The sequence below is a fragment of the Neoarius graeffei genome, chromosome 4 (genome assembly GCF_027579695.1).
Source record: "Neoarius graeffei isolate fNeoGra1 chromosome 4, fNeoGra1.pri, whole genome shotgun sequence".
Lineage (NCBI taxonomy): Eukaryota > Metazoa > Chordata > Actinopteri > Siluriformes > Ariidae > Neoarius > Neoarius graeffei.
In genome coordinates this window covers 114,179,789-114,196,942 of record NC_083572.1, presented here as the reverse complement: position 1 = coordinate 114,196,942, position 17,154 = coordinate 114,179,789, and the positions used below count along the sequence as shown (strand labels likewise).

General features: G+C 42.6%; 1 pseudogene; it reads right to left on the bottom strand.

The window, feature by feature from the left end:
• The window catches only part of LOC132885549 (zinc finger protein 665-like), a 58,933-nt pseudogene extending 44,870 nt beyond the window's left edge, over positions 1-14,063 (bottom strand).
• Between the last annotated feature and the right edge of the window lie 3,091 nt (positions 14,064-17,154).

Sequence of the window (17,154 nt, the reverse complement as noted above, 5' to 3'; positions counted from 1 at the left end):
GACCCCCATGGTCCCCAGGCTGGGTATGTCATATGTCGCTCTGGATAAGCGCATCTGCTAGATGCCTGTAATGTAAGGTATGTACCCAGGTATCATGTGAAATCTCAAGTTACATTCCTTCATGATATTTTGAGTGAGGTACATTTCCATGAAAACATCATGAATTCTTTTTTCGAACCTCTGAATTAATCATTTTAAGAATATTTTTATTCAGACTGTGGGTTGTGTGTCCTGAAATCAGTTCAGCAATGGGCATTTTTTTTTTAAAGAGTTTATTGTAGATAGTTTTCACTGACGTCACGGCATTCCGGGGAACGCCCCCCAGCCGCCATCTTGGAGGGCAAACAAAACGGACCATCGCCATTACCAGCTACGTTATCTCGGACGAATTTATGAAGTTATATAGTCAGTTTTCTAAAATAAAGATCAATGTCAGCAAAATCAAGCAAACAGAAGTATATAGATACACATCTCACAGTATGCAGCCAAACTGGCCTTGATTGGGGGAATTGACCCCTACGAGGTGGACAAAGATGCATTTTCAAGTGACTATGCAGGGCTGCCAAAGCCTGAAACTGCCAAAGCCTGAAACTGCCAAAGCCTGAAACTGCCAAAGCCTGAAACTGACTTCATCAAACTTTAAAGGCTGTCTGATATATACAACTTTATATATTCACAGCGCGCCTTTTGGCGGATGCCGCCTGAATCACGCAGATCCGATTTTTTTTTTTTTTAGGGGGGGGCGTTGGAGTGTCTGATTATAATTTCAAATTAAATTCTGTATTAAAATTACTAAATAAGCAAATCCGTTACAGTCCATGAAGCAGGAAGTATAAGGATGAGAAAAAAAACAGTTTAAATGGGGAAGCTGCGCACATTTGCGCAGTCCTGCACACCGCTCAGGACTACAGAATAGACCTAATGTTTTTCAAAAATGACCCTTGCGTGAGTGAAGCGACAAGTTTCAAATAGAAACGTGACAAACGAGCGATATTAAGTGTACATTACAACGTAAACGTACACTCAGCGGTTCCAGTTAGGCATTCTCCAGAGATTGTTTACACGATGTTTTGGTTTCCAAAAACAAACTTAAACACAATTGATTGTTTATTTAAACAACTTACCACTTATAAAATGATCGGAGCAGACTTTGCTGTGTTTGGAAGGCTGATAATCCTTGCGGTTGATTCTCGCAAGCCATAGATTTCTCCTTTGTATGCCGAGTTTGTTTGCTCGCCTTCGTGCTCCCGTACAGTGGGAATTCCATAAAAGCTCCGCTTGACTTCATCATCTGACCTATTACGACAGCCGTGAATACAAGTTTGCACCATTGCTAGCTTTAAATAAATGTAAATAATATATAAATGAATGTAACTCGCGCGCTACAATGTGTGCTCAGTGACCCATACGGTAAGCTTGCCCTCCAAGATGGCCGCCACCAGGGAATTCCCGACTCTGTGACGTCATGTGAAAACTATCTATAGAAGACTTGGCTCACTCCTTTATGTAGAGCTCATGCAATCCTCCTTCTTCTTCTATTTGCCGCTGGTCTGTCAGTGTGTTTACATGCACATCCAAATCGAGCTGCTGTCGGTAATCGAGCTAAGGGTCCCAGCAGGGGTGCCAGAGAAATCCAATCCTACATGCACACAAGGAAATCGAGCTATTGTGTGAGGTACATTGTGCACCCGAGCCACAGGTGGCGCTACACGCCCCATCGTGTTGGTACACTTTCGGTTGTCGTCATGAAGAAGAGGAGTGATTTCCACTTTACATTCAGACCACGTCATTGCCACCTGTTGGCTACAAACTGTCCTGCGCAGACCACTGTTTTGTAAGACAACTTATTTTGCACAATTGTATATTTTTTAAAGTCCGTTTTTTGCTTACAATTTATTAAGACATAAGTTAAACACACAAAAAGTTCAATTGTTTTTGTTTTTTGTCTCCTTGTTCCTCCTGACCTCTTCTGCTGCTCGCTACTACTACTGTTGTCATGCCGACCAAGGCTGTTGTGTTTCCCGCTTGTGGTCTCGTCACTCCCGGAAGGGAAGTAAGTAGCTCGACTCCGTAGCTCGATAGGGTTACATGCACTAAGTAGCTCGGCTACAATCGCATAATCTAGGTCATGTAGCTCGATTACGAGAAATCAAGTTCGGTTCAATTTCAGCCGAGCTAAGGTGTTTCCATGCCATTTAGAACTTCGATTTCAGTCGAGCAACGGCAGAAATTTGATTTTCCCTATGTGCATGTAAACGCACTGTGTGTCGAGTTTCCCAAAAGCATCGTAGCACAAAGATTATTGTTAAATGGTAGAGCAAGTAGCACAATGAACACACTCCTAGTTAAGCTGCTCTTAGCTTTAAGAGGCTTTTGGGAAACCCACCACTGAATTGTCTTTCACTTTCTTTGTGTGCTATTTTTCCCTTCTGTCGCACAAAAATCTTAACCAGGTTGTCTCCCAACTGACTCCCTTTTTCTTTTAAAGTAGTATTGAGCATGGTCGAAAGGGAATATACAAACTGCATTGATGTTTAATAGGGATTATTAATGTTCCAGCTGTGAGGAGTTTTGATATGCTGGCTCTTGAAGGCAAGTGTACAACATGGATTTTTCTCTGGGAAACTGTTGTACAATCCAGTGGTCCATGGTTGCCTTAGATTTTTTTTTTGGCCATTTCTTCCTGTCCACTCGAATTGTCAAGGTCTTTATCATTTCAACCAGATACAAGTTGGTACAGTACGCAGTTAAAGCGAAACGGTGTTTCTCCAGGACCATGGTGCTACATTGAACATCGCAGGACTACAAATCTACACATAACAAAATGCAAGAGTACAACACTGCAGACAGTAACAACACAATAGACAAACGACACAAAGTGCAGACACAAGCAACATAAGGTGCAGAGTAGGGTGGTCCCAAAATTTTTTTTTAGGATTTTGTTACGACCACCTTACCTTTTTTTTTTTTTACATTGCCTAAAAGAAGTTATTGTGCAAAATTTGGTTAAGATTGAACAATGTTTAGAGGTGCCACAAAGCCATTAAAGTTTTCACTCAAGACACAATATAAAATAATGTGGCTTATTAACTGTTTCATATTAATACAAACAATACAGTAATAACTTCCTGTGTTCAAAGTAACAATAGCTATTACTTGTCTGTAATTTTCTAAACCCTTCGGTATTATGGTATCTTGTGGAGATAAAAGAACACACTCAGTGCGTTTACATGCACATAGAGAAAATCGAATTTCTGCCGTTGCTCGACTGAAATCGAAGTTCTAAATGGCATGGAAACACCTTAGCTCGGCTGAAAATGAACCGAACTTGATTTCTCGTAACCGAGCTACACGACCTAGATTATGCGATTTTTGCCGAGCTACTTAGTGCATGTACATCCTATCGAGCTACGGAGTCGAGCTACTTACTTCAGCACTGCCCCTTCCGGAAGTGACGAGACCACAAGCGGGAAACACAACAGCCTCGGTCGGGGAAAGAAAAAAAAAAAGCCTCAGTTGGCATGACACTTCAGATCAACTTCAACTTAGTGCCCATTTTATTAGGAACACTTCTGTTCATACATACAAACTCTCTTCTTGTGAACACGGAACTGATAACTTTGTTTATACTCTTGAACAATGTTGCCAGATACTGCTGACGTTTTCCAGCCCAAAATATGTTTCAAACCCGCCAAAATGCACTTAAAACTGCCCAATTAGGCGGGAAACCGCCCAATCTGGCAACACTGCTTTTGAATAGCTCTTCATGACGACAACCGGAAGTGTACCAACACGATGGGGCGTGTAGCGCCACCTGTGGCTCGGGTGCACAATGTACCTCACACAATAGCTCGATTTCCTTGTGTGCATGTAGGATTGGATTTCTCTGGCACCCCTGCTGGGACCCTTAGCTCGATTACCGACAGCAGCTCGATTTGGATGTGCATGTAAACGTACTCACTAAGGACTTCCCGAGCAGAAGGAAGCTTTCTCCCAGACAGTTCCTTGGAAGTGGGACCAATTAACCAAACATAATTGTCCTTTCTGGTTTTGTGCTTTGCACCACCGGTACTACTTGTATTACTGCTGCTAGCCGTCTGAAAAACATTCACAACTTCATCAGCATATTACGATCAGTGCTCATTGTTTAAGAACCCCTTAGTGCATGAAAGTTAACCTTCTATCAGTCTATAAACTCTTCCTGCCTCTTCTTTTTCATAGAAGTGGCGTATTCCCTCTAGAACTGTGACTTTTGGGGGGTTTGAGATCTTCTCTGCAACAGTCTACGCACCAACTAATGTTAACAGCCTAACCTGATTTGCAACCTTGTGTGGCGCCTCTAAATATTAACCAATTTTTCTGAAATTTTGCTTGTTGCCTTCTTTTAGCCTATGTAAAAAAATGATAGGGTGGTCGGAATGTTTTGGTAAAAAAAAAAAAAAAATTTTCCCATACATTTTGGGACCACCCTAGTGCAGAGTCAGGGTTTCCCATACATAGACCATTGTGTGCCGCAGCGCCACACAATCAGACTCGCGATTTTGAAAAAAAAAAATTTCCGTTGCGTATCGTTCCATTCATTCAGTGCTCTTTCTTCTCGTTCACGCGCGCACGCACAGAGAGAGAGAGAGACGGAGAGGTGTGTCCACAGACCTGCTGGTGCGCATATACCCGGACTGCAAGTAGGCTTGATGGCTAATTAAATATAACGCAGCCTTCCCGATTCGCCTTCCGACCCCTTATTTTAAAAGGTAGCCTACGTTGTGCTCGTGATGAGCTTTATCATAGCCTTCTTGGCTTACAGGAAACGGACATCCCTGAGTCAGGCTATAAACCAATTCTGATGCAGACAGCAGCAGCTTGACGCGAGGAACTGGCCTTATTGCATCATCCCGTTTATCCCGCTTCATCAGTGACTTCCCTTACGATAGGGCACTGGAGGTTTTTTTTTTTTCAGGAAGCCACGCAGAATTAAATGTTCTGATAGGGCATGCAGGCTTTGCACTAATTAGGGTAATGCTTTTTCATTAGTTGCCTTGGTGTTACCTTAAGTGGTTTCTTACATCTAATTATGATATTTTATTATTATTTTGTTACATTATACTATTTATTTCATTTTAGTATTGGTTGAGGTAAGTGTTGAGTTCAATATTTAAAATAAAAACCTCCAGCTTGTTTTTTGCAATTTATTCCTTGAATGTCAACTAAAGAATGATTGAAAGATTGCCACCAAAAAGGCAAAAAACTAAGGTAAAAACCAGAGATGCACCGATTGACCGGCTGCTGATTGGAATCGGCCGATTTTCACATGATCGGCCATGACCGGCGACTGGCCGGGCAAAATTAAAATATGCCGATTTTCTGCCGATCAAAACTTGTGTATAACAGAGATGAAAGTGGAAATACTCGTAATTCGCAACTAAAAAGACTGCAGCTCCACTGGTAGCTTCAACATGCTTTCTAGTGCGATTGTGTTGCGCTTGCGCAGAACAGTGTCAGTCCTGCGTGCCGAACGAGTTCCGGCGCGCGCGCAGTTAACAAAAAAAAAAAATCACTACATTTGGATATCCAAATATCGTGAATTTTGTGTGTGTGTGTGTGTGTGTGTGTGTGTGTGCGCCAGATATTGGATGTGAAAAGAAGAAAACGTTTGTGGTTGTGTGAATTTCCCATTACAGGAATTAATCCGTTAGCCTATTACCAAACATCTAGTTAGATTTGTACAAAGAGAGAGAAAAAAAGTGTCTTTGTTTTACAGCCTTGGTTGCACTTGATTCCATTGGAAATTACTCTACAAATACACATTTGACAAAGATGATAGAATGGCTATGGTATAAGTATGACTGGAAATTATTTTTGTATTTTGATACTGAATGAAGAAATGGGTTGTTCTATAAGGCAGAAGTTTTCAGATGTAAATAGGCTTATGAAAGTGTGTTCCATAGCAGTGGGCAAATAATATACGAGAGGGAAGTTGTTTTTGTGCCAGATATTGGATGGGAAAAGAAAAAATGTTTGTGTGAATTTCCTATTTCAGGAATTAATATGTTAATACCAAACATGAAGAAAGATTTTACAAAGAACAATGTCTTTTTGTTTTTCAACCTTTGAGGTGTTGAAAATTTATTACTGAAAATCTGGCAGAATGTTTTATTAAAGATAAAAAGAAAGTCTTTGTGTGTGCTGTGAAGTGGTTTGAAAAAATGAAATTGGAATCGGCCAAAATCCGTATCGGCAGGTCACACTCCATGGAAAATCAGAAATTGGAATCGGCCCAAAAAAATTGCAATCGGTGCATCTCTAATCTGAATATTTTAAGAAACACCTTTATTAGTGAAGTAGATAAACCATCACTGCATCACTGATACGCACACACACTGGCAGCTGAATTAAATGTTCTGATAGGGCATGCAGGCTTTGCACCAATTAGGGTAATGCTTTTTCATTAGTTGCCTTGGTGTTACCTTAAGTGGTTTCTTACATCTAATTATGATATTTTATTATTATTTTGTTACATTATACTATTTATTTCATTTTAGTATTAGTTGAGGTAAGTGTTGAGTTCAATATTTAAAATAAAAACCTCCAGCTTGTTTTTTGCAATTTATTCCTTGAATGTCAACTAAAGAATGATTGAAAGATTGCCACCAAAAAGGCAAAAAACTAAACTTTAACTTCAATTTTGGTGAATAATTTTCATAAATTTAAAAAAGACAGGTTTTCCACCAACATCAAGCCCAGCAAACTAATGGCCTGCCCTGTAATGTAAAGTTGGGTCGAGGAATGAAACCAGGCAGGGTTCTGGTAAAAATTGCTGTCTTCTCTTAAAGAACTTAAATAAATTTAGATTGAACTGAATAATCTCAAATGCTTCTTGTAGCTTTAAAATAATCCCAGCAGGTGACTCTGAAGAAAAATACTGTGTGTTTGAACACCGCCCGCTGTAAACACTTTGCATTATACACCCCAATGACCGACTCCACCGACCGCCACGACACCACCGCGCACAATTCCCTCATCGGCACAGTGGGGCACCACACATTGCTACCTGGTCTGTGGGAAACACTGAGTTGAGCATGCATATTGAGGTCGTATATGAAAGGAAATAAATGTAAACTGTGTGTGCGAGAGACATTGTAAACGTTGTAAGGTGATAGTGCATTATTGTCCACTGTGCAAAGAGAAACCTCTGTGAACCTCTTTGATACCACTGGTAACTTTCTCGGTTGTTTTTTGCTTTCATTCTTAGATTGTTCTTTCTGCGATGACATTGTCGACTGCTTGTCTTCTTCCTTGTTCTTGTGCAAGTTTATCTGTGCCTGCTTGCTCTTCTTGAACTTCCTTAGTCTCACAATCATATTTTTTTTCTCTTTTACCTGAGCTTCATTTACCTCAAATGACTTTTCCTGTTCTTTATTAATCAAATCCTTCACTTCAATTTGATTTCTGGTCCATATGACCCTCAGCCAATGACAGGTTTTCTTATGATACTGACCAAATATGGTTCAGGCCAGATTTCTGAAGAATGACCTCAGAAACAGGATTCATTTCCCCACCATAGTCATTTTGCAGTCGACTGAAAGAGACTGAAATACTGCTGCAGGTAGATCTTAACTGAACATTGTTCCTGATTGGACTGTGACTCGGTCACCTCAAGCATCCTTCATATGACTGCTGGAAAAGGCAGCAGTGCAGCAGCAGATGATCTATTATTATTGACCGTATGGAAATTTAACAAAATTTAAATCTCCAGAATTATACGAAAGCCGTTTTTCTCGAACTAACTGTTGGAGTTTAACCAACAGGAGACTGCTGATGTGTTCAGTGATTTTGGGGACACTACAGTGAATAAGAGTGAAGTTATTGAATATTTTTGTTGCATCTCTTTTCGGTCTTGAACTTTTTAGACGGTCCCTTAAAATGAGCTCGTTGTCCACCTTGGAACAGAAGGGAAGAGGCATCTACTGCGGTTTAAACAGCTCCGCTTCAGTTTGAATCTGTGAATGTTTCCAAGTTTACTGCAGTACCTTTTGCAGGTTTCTATGGTTACATTTCTCACATTATCCAGAAAACACGGGGTCTCGATGAAGTGCACCTTTATACCTTAATTGTGTGTGTAGTGCACTACAGAGCGTGTAAACGGCACTAGTTTATATCCTGTGTAGTGCGCTACAGAGTGTGTAAACGGCACTAGTTTATATCCTGTGTAGTGCGCTACAGAGCGTGTAAACGGCACTAGTTTATATCCTGTGTAGTGCGCTACAGAGTGTGTAAACGGCACTAGTTTATATCCTGTGTAGTGCGCTACAGAGCGTGTAAAGGGCACTAGTTTATATCCTGTGTAGTGCGCTACAGAGCGTGTAAAGGGCACTAGTTTATATCCTGTGTAGTGCACTACAGAGCGTGTAAACGGCACTAGTTTATATCCTGTGTAGTGCGCTACAGAGCGTGTAAACGGCACTAGTTTATATCCTGTGTAGTGCGCTACAGAGCGTGTAAAGGGCACTAGTTTATATCCTGTGTAGTGCACTACAGAGTGTGTAAAGGGCACTAGTTTATATCCTGTGTAGTGCGCTACAGAGCGTGTAAACGGCACTAGTTTATATCCTGTGTAGTGCGCTACAGAGTGTGTAAACGGCACTAGTTTATATCCTGTGTAGTGCGCTACAGAGCGTGTAAAGGGCACTAGTTTATATCCTGTGTAGTGCGCTACAGAGCGTGTAAAGGGCACTAGTTTATATCCTGTGTAGTGCGCTACAGAGCGTGTAAAGGGCACTAGTTTATATCCTGTGTAGTGCGCTACAGAGTGTGTAAACGGCACTAGTTTATATCCTGTGTAGTGCGCTACAGAGCGTGTAAAGGGCACTAGTTTATATCCTGTGTAGTGCGCTACAGAGCGTGTAAACGGCACTAGTTTATATCCTGTGTAGTGCGCTACAGAGCGTGTAAACGGCACTAGTTTATATCCTGTGTAGTGCGCTACAGAGCGTGTAAACGGCACTAGTTTATATCCTGTGTAGTGCGCTACAGAGCGTGTAAACGGCACTAGTTTATATCCTGTGTAGTGCGCTACAGAGCGTGTAAAGGGCACTAGTTTATATCCTGTGTAGTGCGCTACAGAGCGTGTAAACGGCACTAGTTTATATCCTGTGTAGTGCGCTACAGAGCGTGTAAACGGCACTAGTTTATATCCTGTGTAGTGCGCTACAGAGCGTGTAAAGGGCACTAGTTTATATCCTGTGTAGTGCGCTACAGAGCGTGTAAACGGCACTAGTTTATATCCTGTGTAGTGCGCTACAGAGCGTGTAAACGGCACTAGTTTATATCCTGTGTAGTGCGCTACAGAGCGTGTAAACGGCACTAGTTTATATCCTGTGTAGTGCGCTACAGAGCGTGTAAACGGCACTAGTTTATATCCTGTGTAGTGCGCTACAGAGCGTGTAAACGGCACTAGTTTATATCCTGTGTAGTGCGCTACAGAGCGTGTAAACGGCACTAGTTTATATCCTGTGTAGTGCGCTACAGAGCGTGTAAACGGCACTAGTTTATATCCTGTGTAGTGCGCTACAGAGCGTGTAAACGGCACTAGTTTATATCCTGTGTAGTGCGCTACAGAGCGTGTAAACGGCACTAGTTTATATCCTGTGTAGTGCGCTACAGAGCGTGTAAACGGCACTAGTTTATATCCTGTGTAGTGCGCTACAGAGCGTGTAAACGGCACTAGTTTATATCCTGTGTAGTGCGCTACAGAGCGTGTAAACGGCACTAGTTTATATCCTGTGTAGTGCGCTACAGAGCGTGTAAACGGCAATAGTTTATATCCTGTGTAGTGCGCTACAGAGCGTGTAAAGGGCACTAGTTTATATCCTGTGTAGTGCGCTACAGAGCGTGTAAAGGGCACTAGTTTATATCCTGTGTAGTGCGCTACAGAGCGTGTAAACGGCACTAGTTTATATCCTGTGTAGTGCGCTACAGAGCGTGTAAACGGCACTAGTTTATATCCTGTGTAGTGCGCTACAGAGCGTGTAAACGGCACTAGTTTATATCCTGTGTAGTGCGCTACAGAGCGTGTAAACGGCACTAGTTTATATCCTGTGTAGTGCGCTACAGAGCGTGTAAAGGGCACTAGTTTATATCCTGTGTAGTGCGCTACAGAGCGTGTAAAGGGCACTAGTTTATATCCTGTGTAGTGCGCTACAGAGCGTGTAAACGGCACTAGTTTATATCCTGTGTAGTGCGCTACAGAGCGTGTAAACGGCACTAGTTTATATCCTGTGTAGTGCGCTACAGAGCGTGTAAACGGCACTAGTTTATATCCTGTGTAGTGCGCTACAGAGCGTGTAAAGGGCACTAGTTTATATCCTGTGTAGTGCGCTACAGAGCGTGTAAACGGCACTAGTTTATATCCTGTGTAGTGCGCTACAGAGCGTGTAAACGGCACTAGTTTATATCCTGTGTAGTGCGCTACAGAGCGTGTAAACGGCACTAGTTTATATCCTGTGTAGTGCGCTACAGAGCGTGTAAACGGCACTAGTTTATATCCTGTGTAGTGCGCTACAGAGCGTGTAAACGGCACTAGTTTATATCCTGTGTAGTGCGCTACAGAGCGTGTAAACGGCACTAGTTTATATCCTGTGTAGTGCGCTACAGAGCGTGTAAACGGCACTAGTTTATATCCTGTGTAGTGCGCTACAGAGCGTGTAAACGGCAATAGTTTATATCCTGTGTAGTGCGCTACAGAGCGTGTAAAGGGCACTAGTTTATATCCTGTGTAGTGCGCTACAGAGCGTGTAAAGGGCACTAGTTTATATCCTGTGTAGTGCGCTACAGAGCGTGTAAACGGCACTAGTTTATATCCTGTGTAGTGCGCTACAGAGCGTGTAAACGGCACTAGTTTATATCCTGTGTAGTGCGCTACAGAGCGTGTAAACGGCACTAGTTTATATCCTGTGTAGTGCGCTACAGAGCGTGTAAACGGCACTAGTTTATATCCTGTGTAGTGCGCTACAGAGCGTGTAAAGGGCACTAGTTTATATCCTGTGTAGTGCGCTACAGAGCGTGTAAAGGGCACTAGTTTATATCCTGTGTAGTGCGCTACAGAGCGTGTAAACGGCACTAGTTTATATCCTGTGTAGTGCGCTACAGAGCGTGTAAACGGCACTAGTTTATATCCTGTGTAGTGCGCTACAGAGCATGTAAACGGCACTAGTTTATATCCTGTGTAGTGCGCTACAGAGCGTGTAAAGGGCACTAGTTTATATCCTGTGTAGTGCGCTACAGAACGTGTAAACGGCACTAGTTTATATCCTGTGTAGTGCGCTACAGAGCGTGTAAACGGCACTAGTTTATATCCTGTGTAGTGCGCTACAGAGCGTGTAAACGGCACTAGTTTATATCCTGTGTAGTGCGCTACAGAGCGTGTAAACGGCACTAGTTTATATCCTGTGTAGTGCGCTACAGAGCGTGTAAAGGGCACTAGTTTATATCCTGTGTAGTGCGCTACAGAGCGTGTAAACGGCACTAGTTTATATCCTGTGTAGTGCGCTACAGAGCGTGTAAACGGCACTAGTTTATATCCTGTGTAGTGCGCTACAGAGCGTGTAAACGGCACTAGTTTATATCCTGTGTAGTGCGCTACAGAGCGTGTAAAGGGCACTAGTTTATATCCTGTGTAGTGCGCTACAGAGCGTGTAAACGGCACTAGTTTATATCCTGTGTAGTGCGCTACAGAGCGTGTAAACGGCACTAGTTTATATCCTGTGTAGTGCGCTACAGAGCGTGTAAAGGGCACTAGTTTATATCCTGTGTAGTGCGCTACAGAGCGTGTAAACGGCACTAGTTTATATCCTGTGTAGTGCGCTACAGAGCGTGTAAAGGGCACTAGTTTATATCCTGTGTAGTGCGCTACAGAGCGTGTAAACGGCACTAGTTTATATCCTGTGTAGTGCGCTACAGAGCGTGTAAACGGCACTAGTTTATATCCTGTGTAGTGCGCTACAGAGTGTGTAAAGGGCACTAGTTTATATCCTGTGTAGTGCGCTACAGAGCGTGTAAACGGCACTAGTTTATATCCTGTGTAGTGCGCTACAGAGCGTGTAAACGGCACTAGTTTATATCCTGTGTAGTGCGCTACAGAGCGTGTAAACGGCACTAGTTTATATCCTGTGTAGTGCGCTACAGAGCGTGTAAAGGGCACTAGTTTATATCCTGTGTAGTGCGCTACAGAGCGTGTAAACGGCACTAGTTTATATCCTGTGTAGTGCGCTACAGAGCGTGTAAACGGCACTAGTTTATATCCTGTGTAGTGCGCTACAGAGCGTGTAAACGGCACTAGTTTATATCCTGTGTAGTGCGCTACAGAGCGTGTAAAGGGCACTAGTTTATATCCTGTGTAGTGCGCTACAGAGCGTGTAAACGGCACTAGTTTATATCCTGTGTAGTGCGCTACAGAGCGTGTAAACGGCACTAGTTTATATCCTGTGTAGTGCGCTACAGAGCGTGTAAACGGCACTAGTTTATATCCTGTGTAGTGCGCTACAGTGTGTAAAGGGCACTAGTTTATATCCTGTGTAGTGCGCTACAGAGCGTGTAAACGGCACTAGTTTATATCCTGTGTAGTGCGCTACAGAGCGTGTAAACGGCACTAGTTTATATCCTGTGTAGTGCGCTACAGAGCGTGTAAACGGCACTAGTTTATATCCTGTGTAGTGCGCTACAGAGCGTGTAAACGGCACTAGTTTATATCCCGTGTAGTGCACTACAGAGTGTGTAAAGGGCACTAGTTTATATCCTGTGTAGTGCACTACAGAGTGTGTAAAGGGCACTAGTTTATATCCTGTGTAGTGCGCTACAGAGCGTGTAAAGGGCACTAGTTTATATCCTGTGTAGTGCACTACAGAGTGTGTAAAGGGCACTAGTTTATATCCTGTGTAGTGCGCTACAGAGTGTGTAAAGGGCACTAGTTTATATCCTGTGTAGTGCGCTACAGAGTGTGTAAAGGGCACTAGTTTATATCCTGTGTAGTGCGCTACAGAGTGTGTAAAGGGCACTAGTTTATATCCTGTGTAGTGCGCTACAGAGTGTGTAAAGGGCACTAGTTTATATCCTGTGTAGTGCGCTACAGAGCGTGTAAAGGGCACTAGTTTATATCCCGTGTAGTGCACTACAGAGCGTGTAAAGGGCACTAGTTTATATCCCGTGTAGTGCACTACAGAGTGTGTAAAGGGCACTAGTTTATATCCTGTGTAGTGCACTACAGAGTGTGTAAAGGGCACTAGTTTATATCCTGTGTAGTGCGCTACAGAGCGTGTAAAGGGCACTAGTTTATATCCTGTGTAGTGCACTACAGAGTGTGTAAAGGGCACTAGTTTATATCCTGTGTAGTGCGCTACAGAGTGTGTAAAGGGCACTAGTTTATATCCTGTGTAGTGCGCTACAGAGTGTGTAAAGGGCACTAGTTTATATCCTGTGTAGTGCGCTACAGAGTGTGTAAAGGGCACTAGTTTATATCCTGTGTAGTGCGCTACAGAGTGTGTAAACGGCACTAGTTTATATCCTGTGTAGTGCGCTACAGAGTGTGTAAACGGCACTAGTTTATATCCTGTGTAGTGCGCTACAGAGTGTGTAAAGGGCACTAGTTTATATCCTGTGTAGTGCGCTACAGAGTGTGTAAAGGGCACTAGTTTATATCCTGTGTAGTGCGCTACAGAGTGTGTAAAGGGCACTAGTTTATATCCTGTGTAGTGCGCTACAGAGTGTGTAAAGGGCACTAGTTTATATCCTGTGTAGTGCGCTACAGAGTGTGTAAAGGGCACTAGTTTATATCCTGTGTAGTGCACTAGCATAGGAAGTAGAATCCCATTTGGGACTGAGCCACTGTTAGCCGAGTTGAACTTACCTTGATGTTTCCAGCAGAACGCAGTTAACCACCTCAAATCCCCCACAACGGATCAGATGGAACTGTGGGGGTAAAACCCTGTCAGAAAGAGTTTAATGGAAAGATGATTAGTAGAGTCGGAGAGCTCAGCTCATCAATCAGCAAAACTGCCGCACGGCTTCTTCTGTTTCTCTCAATGTGTGGCGGATCGCGACCGAGACGCCCACAGCGACCCCTACTGGAGCTCCACACTCATCACAGCAGGGCAGAAAGGGGAATTAAACTCGACCCCTACTGGAGCTCCACACTCATCACAGCAGGGCAGAAAGGGGAATTAAACTCGACCCCTACTGGAGCTCCACACTCATCACAGCAGGGCAGAAAGGGGAATTAAACTCGACCCCTACTGGAGCTCCACACTCATCAGTCATGTTGCCAAATCTTCCTGGAGAAATTAATGTGAAACTGCAGTTGGTTACGTTACTGATTATGAAATCCGTACCACAAGACTTAAAATACCAGAATTAAGATTGAGAGAGAAAATATATCACTTTACAGGGGCGCCGGCAAATCCAGCCCCTGGGGGTGCATAAGCGTACTCTTGGTGCCCGTCCCAAGCCCGGATAAATTGGAGAGGGTTGCGTCAGGAAGGGCATCCGGTGTAAAACTGTGCCAAATCTAACATGCGGATTGAAAAGAGAAATACCATACCGAATTGGTCGGGGCCCGGGTTAGCAATGGTCACATCCGGTACTGTTGGTCAACAGCTGAGGCTCCAAGTCTCCCGATAAATCAGGAGATCTCCCGTCATTTGGCACTTTTCTCAAAATCCTCCCGACATTTCGTTGATTTAAGTCGAAAATTATTTTATGCAGTTTTGTTTCTGCAGAAGGCGATTGCAATGCCACTCGATCATCAGTTACTATTTTCGCCGTCAGATGTCACCTCACCTAGTCTAGTTCCCACTTTCCGCCGGAAGTAAATCTGTGTACTTTGTTTTCTGCATTCGGCAGCATTTTTTGCATTGACCAACGAAAAGGAGTACATTAAGGATGCCAAAACGACAAAATACAGAACCTGATGACTTCTTAGGCAGTTGAGAGCCAACGAAGTACTTGTCGAAGTATCAGTCGAGTTGGAAAACAGAGTATCCATGGATCAGAGAGAGCAAGAAAGGACTGATGTTCACCGAGCGTGTTTACTGTTTTTAGACTTTCTCGGTAGCCCATAGAGGTAAAAACAATCTTTGAAAACATTCTGATGCTGTGAATATTGATGATGTAAGAAAAGTAGATTAGAAGTGTGAAGAACAGCAGAAATCTGATGAAGATCTCACCACTGGCATACAAGCTTCCAGATACTTAAAATCCATCAGTGAAGAGTGTGATCCTGCGATTGTTACTCATTTCTATAGGTAAGTTTTAGCTTGGAATATTGAACTTTTTTGTGCTTATAATACTCTCTGCTTTTCTCTTGAAAATGGTGAAATCTCTCTCTTACAGGAATGTAAGAAGAATGGAATGTAATGCTGTGGAAAAGTTATGAAAGAAGTTTCCCTTTCCAGTAAGAATTCTAAATCCATTACACAGGACTGATGTGACAGAAAGATAAGTATTTAAAATACTAAATGTTTTTCACTAGGTGCTTAAACTGGGTATCAATATTTGAAAAACCTCTAATGGATCTTGTCTTTTTCGGTTCTGAAAGTTGCTGAGAATTTCTTGAAAGATGCCACCGATGAACAACTGGAGGGAATACTAGATGATTGGAGATTGTATCAGACCAGTAACTCACTACCACCATTTACAGCTGCTGACACCAAAGTGGATGAATGGTGGGCCAGACTACTCTCAACAAAAGACATTGCTGACCAGCAGACATACAAGTACCTTGGAGACCTGATAAAGATCCGACTGATTCCACCCTACAACCAGGCACCTGTGGAAAGAGTCTTCAGCATGGTTGGCAAAATAGACACCAAATTCAGACCAACCCTGAGTAATGAGTCCTTGACATCACTCTTGTGCTGCAAAATAAACACAGATAACACATGCTATGAGACCAAACCAAGTACCTCCTTGATCTCTTTGGCTAAGAAGGAACAGTGCAGTATAATACTGAGTTTATGGAGGAGCGTTCCTGAATAAATAGACTGTGATACTGAAACTCTGTGACTGAAAAAAGGACAGTAACTGCAATGAGTAAACTTTGTTTTGTCTCCTAATGTTGTTATAAATTTGATTCTTGATATTATTTTATCATAGTTCTAAATTTCAAAGAGATAAATGGTTTTGTTTTGGAATTTTTTATTTACAATTTATTTTTTCAAGATTTTATTACTTCTTCCTTAATATGATTGTACTTCACCCAACTCATAGATAACAAAATTTGAATAAATAGATGTTATTTTGATACAGAAATCTTGTTTGTACATTTTAAATCATTTGTACTGGTATGTGTATCATTTAGCATCTTCCTGGAGCTTTGTGTGTCTCATTTAAGGTTTAAAAAAATTCTCCCTATTTTCTGGGGTGAGTGTAGGGAGATCTCCCTCTTTTTCATTGAGCTTGGTTGGAGCCTCCGCAACAGGGTACCAGGGGAAAGTATGCTATTATTGCGCCAAAACGGAGAAGGAGAAAGAGAGGGGGGAGGCGTGTTAGGAGAGAGCGTGAAAAATGGAAGGGAAGGAGCTTAGAATTGAGGGTAGGAACACTGAATGTGGGAACACTGACTGGCAGAGCGAGAGAGTTAGCAGGTATGATGGAAAGAAGGAAGTTGGACATTTTGTGTGTGCAGGAGACGAGGTGGAAAGGAAGCAAGGCCAAGAACATTGGAGGTGGATGCAAGTTGTTTTATTATGGAGTCAATGGAAAGAGAAATGGTGTTGGTATTGTTTTGAGGGGAGAGTTGGCCAACAGTGTGATTGATATGAAGAGGGGGTCAGATAGAGTGATAGGCATGAAGTTGGAGATTCAAGGATCAATGAATGTTGTGTGTGTATGCGTACGCCCCACAAGTTGGATGTGAGAATGAAGAGAAAGAGTCTTTCTGGGAAAAGATGGATGAAGTGGTAGAAAGTATACTGAGGGAGGAGTGCATGCTGATAGGAGCAGATTTCAACGGACATGTTGGCGAGGGAAACAGAGGAGATGAGGACGTGATGGGCAGATATGGTGTAAGAGAGAGAAATGTGGAAGGGCAAATGGTGGTTGATTTTTCAAAGAGGGTGAATTTGGCAATAGTCAATACATACTTTGAGAAGAAAGAGCAGCACAGGG